This window comes from Pristiophorus japonicus, chromosome 25 (assembly GCF_044704955.1).
Source record: "Pristiophorus japonicus isolate sPriJap1 chromosome 25, sPriJap1.hap1, whole genome shotgun sequence".
NCBI lineage: Eukaryota > Metazoa > Chordata > Chondrichthyes > Pristiophoridae > Pristiophorus > Pristiophorus japonicus.
This window is the reverse complement of record NC_092001.1, coordinates 30,350,161-30,364,035: the sequence shown is the minus strand read 5'-3', so window position 1 is coordinate 30,364,035 and position 13,875 is coordinate 30,350,161. Positions and strand designations below refer to the sequence as shown.

At 45.2% G+C, this 13,875-nt stretch overlaps 10 non-coding genes across 10 annotated transcripts; all 10 read right to left on the bottom strand.

Annotated features, from left to right (window-relative positions):
- Window positions 1–445: 445 nt before the first annotated feature.
- Window positions 446–516, bottom strand: trnag-ccc (transfer RNA glycine (anticodon CCC)). The gene has a single exon. It is a non-coding gene; the product is annotated as a tRNA-Gly (tRNA).
- Window positions 517–1,919: 1,403 nt separating this feature from the next.
- trnag-ccc (transfer RNA glycine (anticodon CCC)) lies at window positions 1,920–1,990 on the bottom strand. The gene has a single exon. It is a non-coding gene; the product is annotated as a tRNA-Gly (tRNA).
- Window positions 1,991–3,392: 1,402 nt separating this feature from the next.
- Window positions 3,393–3,463, bottom strand: trnag-ccc (transfer RNA glycine (anticodon CCC)). Its single transcript has one exon. It is a non-coding gene; the product is annotated as a tRNA-Gly (tRNA).
- Window positions 3,464–4,866: 1,403 nt separating this feature from the next.
- trnav-cac (transfer RNA valine (anticodon CAC)) lies at window positions 4,867–4,937 on the bottom strand. The gene has a single exon. It is a non-coding gene; the product is annotated as a tRNA-Val (tRNA).
- Window positions 4,938–6,339: 1,402 nt separating this feature from the next.
- On the bottom strand, window positions 6,340–6,410 carry trnag-ccc (transfer RNA glycine (anticodon CCC)). The gene has a single exon. It is a non-coding gene; the product is annotated as a tRNA-Gly (tRNA).
- A 1,402-nt stretch (window positions 6,411–7,812) lies between these two features.
- On the bottom strand, window positions 7,813–7,883 carry trnag-ccc (transfer RNA glycine (anticodon CCC)). Its single transcript has one exon. It is a non-coding gene; the product is annotated as a tRNA-Gly (tRNA).
- Window positions 7,884–9,285: 1,402 nt separating this feature from the next.
- trnag-ccc (transfer RNA glycine (anticodon CCC)) lies at window positions 9,286–9,356 on the bottom strand. The gene has a single exon. It is a non-coding gene; the product is annotated as a tRNA-Gly (tRNA).
- Window positions 9,357–10,747: 1,391 nt separating this feature from the next.
- trnag-ccc (transfer RNA glycine (anticodon CCC)) lies at window positions 10,748–10,818 on the bottom strand. The gene has a single exon. It is a non-coding gene; the product is annotated as a tRNA-Gly (tRNA).
- Window positions 10,819–12,220: 1,402 nt separating this feature from the next.
- Window positions 12,221–12,291, bottom strand: trnag-ccc (transfer RNA glycine (anticodon CCC)). The gene has a single exon. It is a non-coding gene; the product is annotated as a tRNA-Gly (tRNA).
- Window positions 12,292–13,695: 1,404 nt separating this feature from the next.
- Window positions 13,696–13,766, bottom strand: trnav-cac (transfer RNA valine (anticodon CAC)). Its single transcript has one exon. It is a non-coding gene; the product is annotated as a tRNA-Val (tRNA).
- Between the last annotated feature and the right edge of the window lie 109 nt (window positions 13,767–13,875).

Below are 13,875 nucleotides of genomic sequence, written 5' to 3'. Positions count from 1 at the left end.
TCTGCAGCCTCCTCGCAGCTCGCACTGCAACCCAGCTTGGTGTGATTTGCAAAGTTGGAGATGTTACATTGATGGAATTATTGAAAATCGCCACAGCTCGAGGAAACGGTACCGCCGCTCCTTTCTGCTCCTCCTTATTAAACTGCCGCCCAGACTTGCTCCCGCTCTTTCAACACCCGCTCATCTCTGCTGCCGTGCTGCAAACAGCCACACCAGTGTGTTCTCGCTTTTTAAAATGCCGCTTCCCTCTGCTCGTGCTATTTGAAAAATAACTCAAATCCTTTACTCCCTCACGTTACAAGCGATCTTCACTGCTCCCGCTCTTTTTCAGAAGGATATCTGTGCCCCCGCTCATTTAACAGCCGCTCCTCTCTGTGTGCGCTCTTGAAACAGTCGGGAAGTTTAATTTTTAAATACACGCTTTCTGAAATACTTCCATAAACACTGCATTGGCCGGGATTCGAACCCGGGACTCCCGCGTGGGAGGCGAGAATTTTACCACTGAACCACCAATGCTCACATTACAAGCACATTCAAGTTTAAAGATAGTGCAATTAGTGTTTAATTTTTGTTAATAAAAGGCGAAGAACAACAAAGCACCTCATATTCTGAAGATAGAAACATAGAAACTTAGAAATTGGTGCAGGAGTAGGCCATTCGTCCCTTCCAGCCAGCACCACCATTCAATATGATCATGGCTGTGCATGCAACTTCACTTCCCCTTCCTGATTTCTCTCCATGCCCCTTGATCACTTTAGCCGTAAGGGCCATATCTCACTCTCTTTTGAGTATATCTATCCAACTGGCTTCCACATCTTTCTGTGGTACAGAATTCCACAGGTTCACAATGATCTGAGTGAAGAAGATTCTCCTCGTGTCGGTCCTAAATGGTTTACACTTTATCCTTAGACAGTGACCGCTGGTACTGGGCTTCCTTTATTCGGACTGCGGGGACCTTTTTACGCCATCAAACCTGTCCATTCCCGACCAAATTTTAAATGTTTCTATGAGCTCCCCTCTCATTCTTCTAAATTCCAGCGAGTGTAAGCCGAGTCGATCCAGTCTTTCTTCATGTCAGTCCTGCCATCCCTGGAATCAATCTGGTGAATATTCGCTACACTCCCTTAAAAGCAAGAATGTCCTTCCTCAGATTAGATGATCATAACTGCACACAATACTCAAGGTCTGGTCTCAGCAAGGTGCTGTACAAGTCTCCATGCTCCGATACCCTAATCTCCTCGCTATGAAGGCCAGCATGACATATGGCTTCCTTTACTGCATGCTGTACCTGTATGTATGAATGACTTCAACGACCGGTGTACCAAAATACCCAGGTCTCAATTCCCCTCCGCTTTTACAAATCGGTCAACATTCAGATAACATTCTACCTTCAAGGTTTTGCCACCAAAGTGGATAAACTCACACTTATCTTCATTATATGGCATCTGCCATCCACCTAATCTGTCCAATTCCTCTGCAGCCTCCGAGCAGCTCGCACTGCAACCCAGCTTGGTGTGATTTGCAAAGTTGGAGATGTTACATTGATGGAATTATTGAAAATCGCCACAGCTCGAGGAAACGGTACCGCCGCTCCTTTCTGCTCCTCCTTATTAAACTGCCGCCCCGACTTGCTCCCGCTCTTTCAACACCCGCTTATCTCTGCTGCCGTGCTGCAAACAGCCACTCCTGTGTGTTCTCGCTTTTTAAATTGCCGCTTCCCTCTGCTCGTGCTATTTGAAAAATAACTCAAATCCTTTACTCCCTCACGTTACAAGCGATCCTCACTGCTCCCGCTCTTTGTACCGAAGGATATCTGTGCCCCCGCTCATTTCACAGCCGCTCCTCTCTGTGTGCGCTCTTGAAACAGTCGGGAAGTTTAATTTTTAAATACACGCTTTCTGAAATACTTCCATAAACACTGCATTGGCCGGGATTCGAACCCGGGACTCCCGCGTGGGAGGCGATAATTTTACCACTGAACCACCAATGCTCACATTACGCGCACATTCAAGTTGAAAGATAGTGCAATTAGTGTTTAATTTTTGTTTATAAAAGGCGAAGAACAACAAAGCATCTCATATTCTGAAGATAGAAACATAGAAACTTAGAAATTGGTGCAGGAGTAGGCCATTCGTCCCTTCCAGCCAGCACCACCATTCAATATGATCATGGCTGAGCATGCAACTTCACTTCCCCTTCCTGATTTCTCTCCATGCCCCTTGATCACTTTAGCCGTAAGGGCAATATCTCACTCTCTTTTGAGTATATCTATCCAACTGGCTTTCACATCTTTCTGTGGTACAGAATTCCACAGGTTCACAATGATCTGAGTGAAGAAGATTCTCCTCGTGTCGGTCCTAAATGGTTTACACTTTATCCTTAGACAGTGACCGCTGGTACTGGGCTTCCTTTATTCGGACTGCGGGAACCTTTTTACGCCATCAAACCTGTCCATTCCCGACCAAATTTTAAATGTTTCCATGAGCTCCCCTCTCATTCTTCTAAATTCCAGCGAGTGTAAGCCTAGTCGATCCAGTCTTTCTTCATGTCAGTCCTGCCATCCCTGGAATCAATCTGGTGAATATTCGCTACACTCCCTTAACAGCAAGAATGTCCTTCCTCAGATTAGATAATCATAACTGCACACAATACTCAAGGTCTGGTCTCAGCAAGGTGCTGTACAAGTCTCCATGCTCCGATACCCTAATCTCCTCGCTATGAAGGCCAGCATGACATTTGGCTTCCTTTACTGCATGCTGTACCTCTATGTATGAATGACTTCAACGACCGATGTACCAAAATACACAGGTCTCAATACCCCTCCGCTTTTACAAATCGGTCAACATTCAGATAACATTCTACCTTCAAGGTTTTGCCACCAAAGTGGATAAACTCACACTTATCTTCATTATATGGCATCTGCCATCCACCTAATCTGCCCAATTCCTCTGCAGCCTCCTCGCAGCTCGCACTGCAACCCAGCTTGGTGTGATTTGCAAAGTTGGAGATGTTTCATTGATGGAATTATTGAAAATCGCCACAGCTCGAGGAAACGGTACCGCCGCTCCTTTCTGCTCCTCCTTATTAAACTGCCGCCCAGACTTGCTCCCGCTCTTTCAACACCGGCTCATCTCTGCTGCCGTGCTGCAAACAGCCACTCCTGTGTGTTCTCGCTTTTTAAATTGCCGCTTCCCTCTGCTCGTGCTATTTGAAAAATAACTCAAATCCTTTACTCCCTCACGTTACAAGCGATCCTCACTGCTCCCGCTCTTTTCCCGAAGGATATCTGTGCCCCCGCTCATTTAACAGTCGCTCCTCTCTGTGTGCGCTCTTGAAACAGTCGGGAAGTTTAATTTTTAAATACACGCTTTCTGAAATACTTCCATAAACACTGCATTGGCCGGGATTCGAACCCGGGACTCCCGCGTGGGAGGCGATAATTTTACCACTGAACCACCAATGCTCACATTACGAGCACATTCAAGTTTAAAGATAGTGCAATTAGTGTTTAATTTTTGTTTATAAAAGGCGAAGAACAACAAAGCACCTCATATTCTGAAGATAGAAACATAGAAACTTAGAAATTGGTGCAGGAGTAGGGCATTCGTCCCTTCCAGCCAGCACCACCATTCAATATGATCATGGCTGTGCATGCAACTTCACTTCCCCTTCCTGATTTCTCTCCATGCCCCTTGATCACTTTAGCCGTAAGGGCCATATCTCACTCTCTTTTGAGTATATCTATCCAACTGGCTTCCACATCTTTCTGTGGTACAGAATTCCACAGGTTCACAATGATCTGAGTGAAGAAGATTCTCCTCGTGTCGGTCCTAAATGGTTTACACTTTATCCTTAGACAGTGACCGCTGGTACTGGGCTTCCTTTATTCGGACTGCGGGAACCTTTTTACGCCATCAAACCTGTCCATTCCCGACCAAATTTTAAATGTTTCCATGAGCTCCCCTCTCATTCTTCTAAATTCCAGCGAGTGTAAGCCTAGTCGATCCAGTCTTTCTTCATGTCAGTCCTGCCATCCCTGGAATCAATCTGGTGAATATTCGCTACACTCCCTTAACAGCAAGAATGTCCTTCCTCAGATTAGATAATCATAACTGCACACAATACTCAAGGTCTGGTCTCAGCAAGGTGCTGTACAAGTCTCCATGCTCCGATACCCTAATCTCCTCGCTATGAAGGCCATAATGACATTTGGCTTCCTTTACTGCATGCTGTACCTGTATGTATGAATGACTTCAACGACCGATGTAGCAAAATACACAGGTCTCAATACCCCTCCGCTTTTACAAATCGGTCAACATTCAGATAACATTCTACCTTCAAGGTTTTGCCACCAAAGTGGATAAACTCACACTTATCTTCAGTATATGGCATCTGCCATGCACCTAATCTGTCCAATTCCTCTGCAGCCTCCTCGCAGCTCGCACTGCAACCCAGCTTGGTGTGATTTGCAAAGTTGGAGATGTTACATTGATGGAATTATTGAAAATCGCCACAGCTCGAGGAAACGGTACCGCCGCTCCTTTCTGCTCCTCCTTATTAAACTGCCGCCCAGACTTGCTCCCGCTCTTTCAACACCCGCTCATCTCTGCTGCCGTGCTGCAAACAGCCACTCCTGTGTGTTCTCGCTTTTCAAATTGCCGCTTCCCTCTGCTCGTGCTATTTGAAAAATAACTCAAATCCTTTACTCCCTCACGTTACAAGCGATCCATACTGCTCCCGCTCTTTATACCGAAGGATATCTGTGCCCCCGCTCATTTAACAGCCGCTCCTCTCTGTGTACGCTCTTGAAACAGTCGGGAAGTTTAATTTTTAAATACACGCTTTCTGAAATACTTCCATAAACACTGTATTGGCCGGGATTCGAACCCGGGACTCCCGCGTGTGAGGCGAGAATTCTACTACTAAACCACCAATGCTCACATTACGAGCACATTCAAGTTTAAAGATAGTGCAATTAGTGTTTAATTTTTGTTAATAAAAGGCGAAGAACAACAAAGCATCTCATATTCTGAAGATAGAAACATAGAAACTTAGACATTGGTGCAGGAGTAGGCCATTCGTCCCTTCCAGCCAGCACCACCATTCAATATGATCATGGCTGAGCATGCAACTTCACTTCTCCTTCCTGATTTCTCTCCATGCCCCTTGATCACTTTAGCCGTAAGGGCAATATCTCACTCTCTTTTGAGTATATCTATCCAACTGGCTTCCACATCTTTCTGTGGTACAGAATTCCACAGGTTCACAATGATCTGAGTGAAGAAGATTCTCCTCGTGTCGGTCCTAAATGGTTTACACTTTTTCCTTAGACAGTGACCGCTGGTACTGGGCTTCCTTTATTCGGACTGCGGGAACTTTTTTACGCCATCAAACCTGTCCATTCCCGACCAAATTTTAAATGTTTCCATGAGCTCCCCTCTCATTCTTCTAAATTCCAGCGAGTGTAAGCCTAGTCGATCCAGTCTTTCTTCATGTCAGTCCTGCCATCCCTGGAATCAATCTGGTGAATATTCGCTACACTCCCTTAACAGCAAGAATGTCCTTCCTCAGATTAGATAATCATAACTGCACACAATACTCAAGGTCTGGTCTCAGCAAGGTGCTGTACAAGTCTCCATGCTCCGATACCCTAATCTCCTCGCTATGAAGGCCAGCATGACATTTGGCTTCCTTTACTGCATGCTGTACCTGTATGTATGAATGACTTCAACGACCGATGTACCAAAATACCCAGGTCTCAATACCCCTCCGCTTTTACAAATCGGTCAACATTCAGATAACATTCTACCTTCAAGGTTTTGCCACCAAAGTGGATAAACTCACACTTATCTTCAGTATATGGCATCTGCCATGCACCTAATCTGTCCAATTCCTCTGCAGCCTCCTCGCAGCTCGCACTGCAACCCAGCTTGGTGTGATTTGCAAAGTTGGAGATGTTACATTGATGGAATTATTGAAAATCGCCACAGCTCGAGGAAACGGTACCGCCGCTCCTTTCTGCTCCTCCTTATTAAACTGCCGCCCAGATTTGCTCCCGCTCTTTCAACACCCGCTCATCTCTGCTGCCGTGCTGCAAACAGCCACTCCTGTGTGTTCTCGCTTTTTAAATTGCCGCTTCCCTCTGCTCGTGCTATTTGAAAAATAACTCAAATCCTTTACTCCCTCACGTTACAAGCGATCCTCACTGCTCCCGCTCTTTTCCCGAAGGATATCTGTGCCCCCGCTCATTTAACAGTCGCTCCTCTCTGTGTGCGCTCTTGAAACAGTCGGGAAGTTTAATTTTTAAATACACGCTTTCTGAAATACTTCCATAAACACTGCATTGGCCGGGATTCGAACCCGGGACTCCCGCGTGGGAGGCGATAATTTTACCACTGAACCACCAATGCTCACATTACGAGCACATTCAAGTTTAAAGATAGTGCAATTAGTGTTTAATTTTTGTTTATAAAAGGCGAAGAACAACAAAGCACCTCATATTCTGAAGATAGAAACATAGAAACTTAGAAATTGGTGCAGGAGTAGGCCATTCGTCCCTTCCAGCCAGCACCACCATTCAATATGATCATGGCTGTGCATGCAACTTCACTTCCCCTTCCTGATTTCTCTCCATGCCCCTTGATCACTTTAGCCGTAAGGGCCATATCTCACTCTCTTTTGAGTATATCTATCCCACTGCCTTCCACATCTTTCTGTGGTACAGAATTCCACAGGTTCACAATGATCTGAGTGAAGAAGATTCTCCTCGTGTCGGTCCTAAATAGTTTACACTTTATCCTTAGACAGTGACCGCTGGTACTGGGCTTCCATTATTCGGACTGCGGGAACCTTTTTACGCCATCAAACCTGTCCATTCCCGACCAAATTTTAAATGTTTCCATGAGCTCCCCTCTCATTCTTCTAAATTCCAGCGAGTGTAAGCCTAGTCGATCCAGTCTTTCTTCATGTCAGTCCTGCCATCCCTGGAATCAATCTGGTGAATATTCGCTACACTCCCTTAACAGCAAGAATGTCCTTCCTCAGATTAGATAATCATAACTGCACACAATACTCAAGGTCTGGTCTCAGCAAGGTGCTGTACAAGTCTCCATGCTCCGATACCCTAATCTCCTCGCTATGAAGGCCAGCATGATATTTGGCTTCCTTTACTGCATGCTGTACCTGTATGTATGAATGACTTCAACGACCGATGTACCAAAATACCCAGGTCTCAATTCCCCTCCGCTTTTACAAATCGGTCAACATTCAGATAACATTCTACCTTCAAGGTTTTGCCACCAAAGTGGATAAACTCACACTTATCTTCATTATATGGCATCTGCCATCCACCTAATCTGTCCAATTCCTCTGCAGCCTCCTCGAAGCTCGCACTGCAACCCAGCTTGGTGTGATTTGCAAAGTTGGAGATGTTACATTGATGGAATTATTGAAAATCGCCACAGCTCGAGGAAACGGTACCGCCGCTCCTTTCTGCTCCTCCTTATTAAACTGCCGCCCAGACTTGCTCCCGCTCTTTCAACACCCGCTCATCTCTGCTGCCGTGCTGCAAACAGCCACTCCTGTGTGTTCTCGCTTTTTAAATTGCCGCTTCCCTCTGCTCGTGCTATTTGAAAAATAACTCAAATTCTTTACTCCCAACGTTACAAGCGATCCATATTGCTCCCGCTCTTTATACCGAAGGATATCTGTGCCCCCGCTCATTTAACAGCCGCTCCTCTCTGTGTACGCTCTTGAAACAGTCGTGAAGTTTAATTTTTAAATACACGCTTTCTGAAATACTTCCATAAACACTGCATTGGCCGGGATTCGAACCCGGGACTCCCGCGTGGGAGGCGATAATTTTACCACTGAACCACCAATGCTCACATTACGAGCACATTCAAGTTTAAAGATAGTGCAATTAGTGTTTAATTTTTGTTAATAAAAGGCGAAGAACAACAAAGCACCTCATATTCTGAAGATAGAAACATAGAAACTTAGACATTGGTGCAGGAGTAGGCCATTCGTCCCTTCCAGCCAGCACCACCATTCAATATGATCAAGGCTGTGCATGCAACTTCACTTCTCCTTCCTGATTTCTCTCCATGCCCCTTGATCACTTTAGCCGTAAGGGCAATATCTCACTCTCTTTTGAGTATATCTATCCAACTGGCTTTCACATCTTTCTGTGGTACAGAATTCCACAGGTTCACAATGATCTGAGTGAAGAAGATTCTCCTCGTGTCGGTCCTAAATGGTTTACACTTTATCCTTAGACAGTGACCGCTGGTACTGGGCTTCCTTTATTCGGACTGCGGGAACTTTTTTACGCCATCAAACCTGTCCATTCCCGACCAAATTTTAAATATTTCCATGAGCTCCCCTCTCATTCTTCTAAATTCCAGCGAGTGTAAGCCTAGTCGATCCAGTCTTTCTTCATGTCAGTCCTGCCATCCCTGGAATCAATCTGGTGAATATTCGCTACACTCCCTTAACAGCAAGAATGTCCTTCCTCAGATTAGATAATCATAACTGCACACAATACTCAAGGTCTGGTCTCAGCAAGGTGCTGTACAAGTCTCCATGCTCCGATACCCTAATCTCCTCGCTATGAAGGCCAGCATGACATTTGGCTTCCTTTACTGCATGCTGTACCTGTATGTATGAATGACTTCAACGACCGATGTACCAAAATACCCAGGTCTCAATTCCCCTCCGCTTTTACAAATCGGTCAACATTCAGATAACATTCTACCTTCAAGGTTTTGCCACCAAAGTGGATAAACTCACACTTATCTTCATTATATGGCATCTGCCATCCACCTAATCTGTCCAATTCCTCTGCAGCCTCCTCGAAGCTCGCACTGCAACCCAGCTTGGTGTGATTTGCAAAGTTGGAGATGTTACATTGATGGAATTATTGAAAATCGCCACAGCTCGAGGAAACGGTACCGGCGCTCCATTCTGCTCCTCCTTATTAAACTGTTGCCCAGACTTGCTCCCGCTCTTTCAACACGCGCTCATCTCTGCTGCCGTGCTGCAAACAGCCACTCCTGTGTGTTCTCGCTTTTTAAATTGCCGCTTCCCTCTGCTCGTGCTATTTGAAAAATAACTCAAATTCTTTACTCCCAACGTTACAAGCGATCCATATTGCTCCCGCTCTTTATACCGAAGGATATCTGTGCCCCCGCTCATTTAACAGCCGCTCCTCTCTGTGTACGCTCTTGAAACAGTCGGGAAGTTTAATTTTTAAATACACGCTTTCTGAAATACTTCCATAAACACTGCATTGGCCGGGATTCGAACCCGGGACTCCCGCGTGGGAGGCGATAATTTTACCACTGAACCACCAATGCTCACATTACGAGCACATTCAAGTTTAAAGATAGTGCAATTAGTGTTTAATTTTTGTTAATAAAAGGCGAAGAACAACAAAGCACCTCATATTCTGAAGATAGAAACATAGAAACTTAGACATTGGTGCAGGAGTAGGCCATTCGTCCCTTCCAGCCAGCACCACCATTCAATATGATCATGGCTGAGCATGCAACTTCACTTCTCCTTCCTGATTTCTCTCCATGCCCCTTGATCACTTTAGCCGTAAGGGCAATATCTCACTCTCTTTTGAGTATATCTATCCAACTGGCTTCCACATCTTTCTGTGGTACAGAATTCCACAGGTTCACAATGATCTGAGTGAAGAAGATTCTCCTCGTGTCGGTCCTAAATGGTTTACACTTTTTCCTTAGACAGTGACCGCTGGTACTGGGCTTCCTTTATTCGGACTGCGGGAACTTTTTTACGCCATCAAACCTGTCCATTCCCGACCAAATTTTAAATGTTTCCATGAGCTCCCCTCTCATTCTTCTAAATTCCAGCGAGTGTAAGCCTAGTCGATCCAGTCTTTCTTCATGTCAGTCCTGCCATCCCTGGAATCAATCTGGTGAATATTCGCTACACTCCCTTAACAGCAAGAATGTCCTTCCTCAGATTAGATAATCATAACTGCACACAATACTCAAGGTCTGGTCTCAGCAAGGTGCTGTACAAGTCTCCATGCTCCGATACCCTAATCTCCTCGCTATGAAGGCCAGCATGACATTTGGCTTCCTTTACTGCATGCTGTACCTGTATGTATGAATGACTTCAACGACCGATGTACCAAAATACCCAGGTCTCAATACCCCTCCGCTTTTACAAATCGGTCAACATTCAGATAACATTCTACCTTCAAGGTTTTGCCACCAAAGTGGATAAACTCACACTTATCTTCAGTATATGGCATCTGCCATGCACCTAATCTGTCCAATTCCTCTGCAGCCTGCACTGCAACCCAGCTTGGTGTGATTTGCAAAGTTGGAGATGTTACATTGATGGAATTATTGAAAATCGCCACAGCTCGAGGAAACGGTACCGCCGCTCCTTTCTGCTCCTCCTTATTAAACTGCCGCCCAGACTTGCTCCCGCTCTTTCAACACCCGCTCATCTCTGCTGCCGTGCTGCAAACAGCCACTCCTGTGTGTTCTCGCTTTTTAAATTGCCGCTTCCCTCTGCTCGTGCTATTTGAAAAATAACTCAAATCCTTTACTCCCTCACGTTACAAGCGATCCTCACTGCTCCCGCTCTTTTCCCGAAGGATATCTGTGCCCCCGCTCATTTAACAGTCGCTCCTCTCTGTGTGCGCTCTTGAAACAGTCGGGAAGTTTAATTTTTAAATACACGCTTTCTGAAATACTTCCATAAACACTGCATTGGCCGGGATTCGAACCCGGGACTCCCGCGTGGGAGGCGATAATTTTACCACTGAACCACCAATGCTCACATTATGAGCACATTCAAGTTTAAAGATAGTGCAATTAGTGTTTAATTTTTGTTAATAAAAGGCGAAGAACAACAAAGCACCTCATATTCTGAAGATAGAAACATAGAAACTTAGAAATTGGTGCAGGAGTAGGCCATTCGTCCCTTCCAGCCAGCACCACCATTCAATATGATCATGGCTGTGCATGCAACTTCACTTCCCCTTCCTGATTTCTCTCCATGCCCCTTGATCACTTTAGCCGTAAGGGCCATATCTCACTCTCTTTTGAGTATATCTATCCAACTGCCTTCCACATCTTTCTGTGGTACAGAATTCCACAGGTTCACAATGATCTGAGTGAAGAAGATTCTCCTCGTGTCGGTCCTAAATAGTTTACACTTTATCCTTAGACAGTGACCGCTGGTACTGGGCTTCCTTTATTCGGACTGCGGGAACCTTTTTACGCCATCAAACCTGTCCATTCCCGACCAAATTTTAAATGTTTCCATGAGCTCCCCTCTCATTCTTCTAAATTCCAGCGAGTGTAAGCCTAGTCGATCCAGTCTTTCTTCATGTCAGTCCTGCCATCCCTGGAATCAATCTGGTGAATATTCGCTACACTCCCTTAACAGCAAGAATGTCCTTCCTCAGATTAGATAATCATAACTGCACACAATACTCAAGGTCTGGTCTCAGCAAGGTGCTGTACAAGTCTCCATGCTCCGATACCCTAATCTCCTCGCTATGAAGGCCAGCATGACATTTGGCTTCCTTTACTGCATGCTGTACCTGTATGTATGAATGACTTCAACGACCGATGTACCAAAATACCCAGGTCTCAATTCCCCTCCGCTTTTACAAATCGGTCAACATTCAGATAACATTCTACCTTCAAGGTTTTGCCACCAAAGTGGATAAACTCACACTTATCTTCATTATATGGCATCTGCCATCCACCTAATCTGTCCAATTCCTCTGCAGCCTCCTCGAAGCTCGCACTGCAACCCAGCTTGGTGTGATTTGCAAAGTTGGAGATGTTACATTGATGGAATTATTGAAAATCGCCACAGCTCGAGGAAACGGTACCGCCGCTCCATTCTGCTCCTCCTTATTAAACTGTTGCCCAGACTTGCTCCCGCTCTTTCAACACCCGCTCATCTCTGCTGCCGTGCTGCAAACAGCCACTCCTGTGTGTTCTCGCTTTTTAAATTGCCGCTTCCCTCTGCTCGTGCTATTTGAAAAATAACTCAAATTCTTTACTCCCAACGTTACAAGCGATCCATATTGCTCCCGCTCTTTATACCGAAGGATATCTGTGCCCCCGCTCATTTAACAGCCGCTCCTCTCTGTATACGCTCTTGAAACAGTCGGGAAGTTTAATTTTTAAATACACGCTTTCTGAAATACTTCCATAAACACTGCATTGGCCGGGATTCGAACCCGGGACTCCCGCGTGGGAGGCGATAATTTTACCACTGAACCACCAATGCTCACATTACGAGCACATTCAAGTTTAAAGATAGTGCAATTAGTGTTTAATTTTTGTTAATAAAAGGCGAAGAACAACAAAGCACCTCATATTCTGAAGATAGAAACATAGAAACTTAGACATTGGTGCAGGAGTAGGCCATTCGTCCCTTCCAGCCAGCACCACCATTCAATATGATCAAGGCTGTGCATGCAACTTCACTTCTCCTTCCTGATTTCTCTCCATGCCCCTTGATCACTTTAGCCGTAAGGGCAATATCTCACTCTCTTTTGAGTATATCTATCCAACTGGCTTTCACATCTTTCTGTGGTACAGAATTCCACAGGTTCACAATGATCTGAGTGAAGAAGATTCTCCTCGTGTCGGTCCTAAATGGTTTACACTTTATCCTTAGACAGTGACCGCTGGTACTGGGCTTGCTTTATTCGGACTGCGGGAACTTTTTTACGCCATCAAACCTGTCCATTCCCGACCAAATTTTAAATATTTCCATGAGCTCCCCTCTCATTCTTCTAAATTCCAGCGAGTGTAAGCCTAGTCGATCCAGTCTTTCTTCATGTCAGTCCTGCCATCCCTGGAATCAATCTGGTGAATATTCGCTACACTCCCTTAACAGCAAGAATGTCCTTCCTCAGATTAGATAATCATAACTGCACACAATACTCAAGGTCTGGTCTCAGCAAGGTGCTGTACAAGTCTCCATGCTCCGATACCCTAATCTCCTCGCTATGAAGGCCAGCATGACATTTGGCTTCCTTTACTGCATGCTGTACCTGTATGTATGAATGACTTCAACGACCGATGTACCAAAATACCCAGGTCTCAATACCCCTCCGCTTTTACAAATCGGTCAACATTCAGATAACATTCTACCTTCAAGGTTTTGCCACCAAAGTGGATAAACTCACACTTATCTTCAGTATATGGCATCTGCCATGCACCTAATCTGTCCAATTCCTCTGCAGCCTCCTCGCAGCTCGCACTGCAACCCAGCTTGGTGTGATTTGCAAAGTTGGAGATGTTACATTGATGGAATTATTGAAAATCGCCACAGCTCGAGGAAACGGTACCGCCGCTCCTTTCTGCTCCTCCTTATTAAACTGCCGCCCAGACTTGCTCCCGCTCTTTCAACACCGGCTCATCTCTGCTGCCGTGCTGCAAACAGCCACTCCTGTGTGTTCTCGCTTTTTAAATTGCCGCTTCCCTCTGCTCGTGCTATTATGAAAAATAACTCAAATCCTTTACTCCCTCACGTTACAAGCGATCCATACTGCTCCCGCTCTTTATACCGAAGGATATCTGTGCCCCCGCTCATTTAACAGCCGCTCCTCTCTGTGTTCGCTCTTGAAACAGTCGGGAAGTTTAATTTTTAAATACACGCTTTCTGAAATACTTCCATAAACACTGTATTGGCCGGGATTCGAACCCGGGACTCCCGCGTGTGAGGCGAGAATTCTACTACTGAACCACCAATGCTCACATTGCGAGCACATTCAAGTTTAAAGATAGTGCAATTAGTGTTTAATTTTTGTTAATAAAAGGCGAAGAACAACAAAGCATCTCATATTCTGAAGATAGAAACATA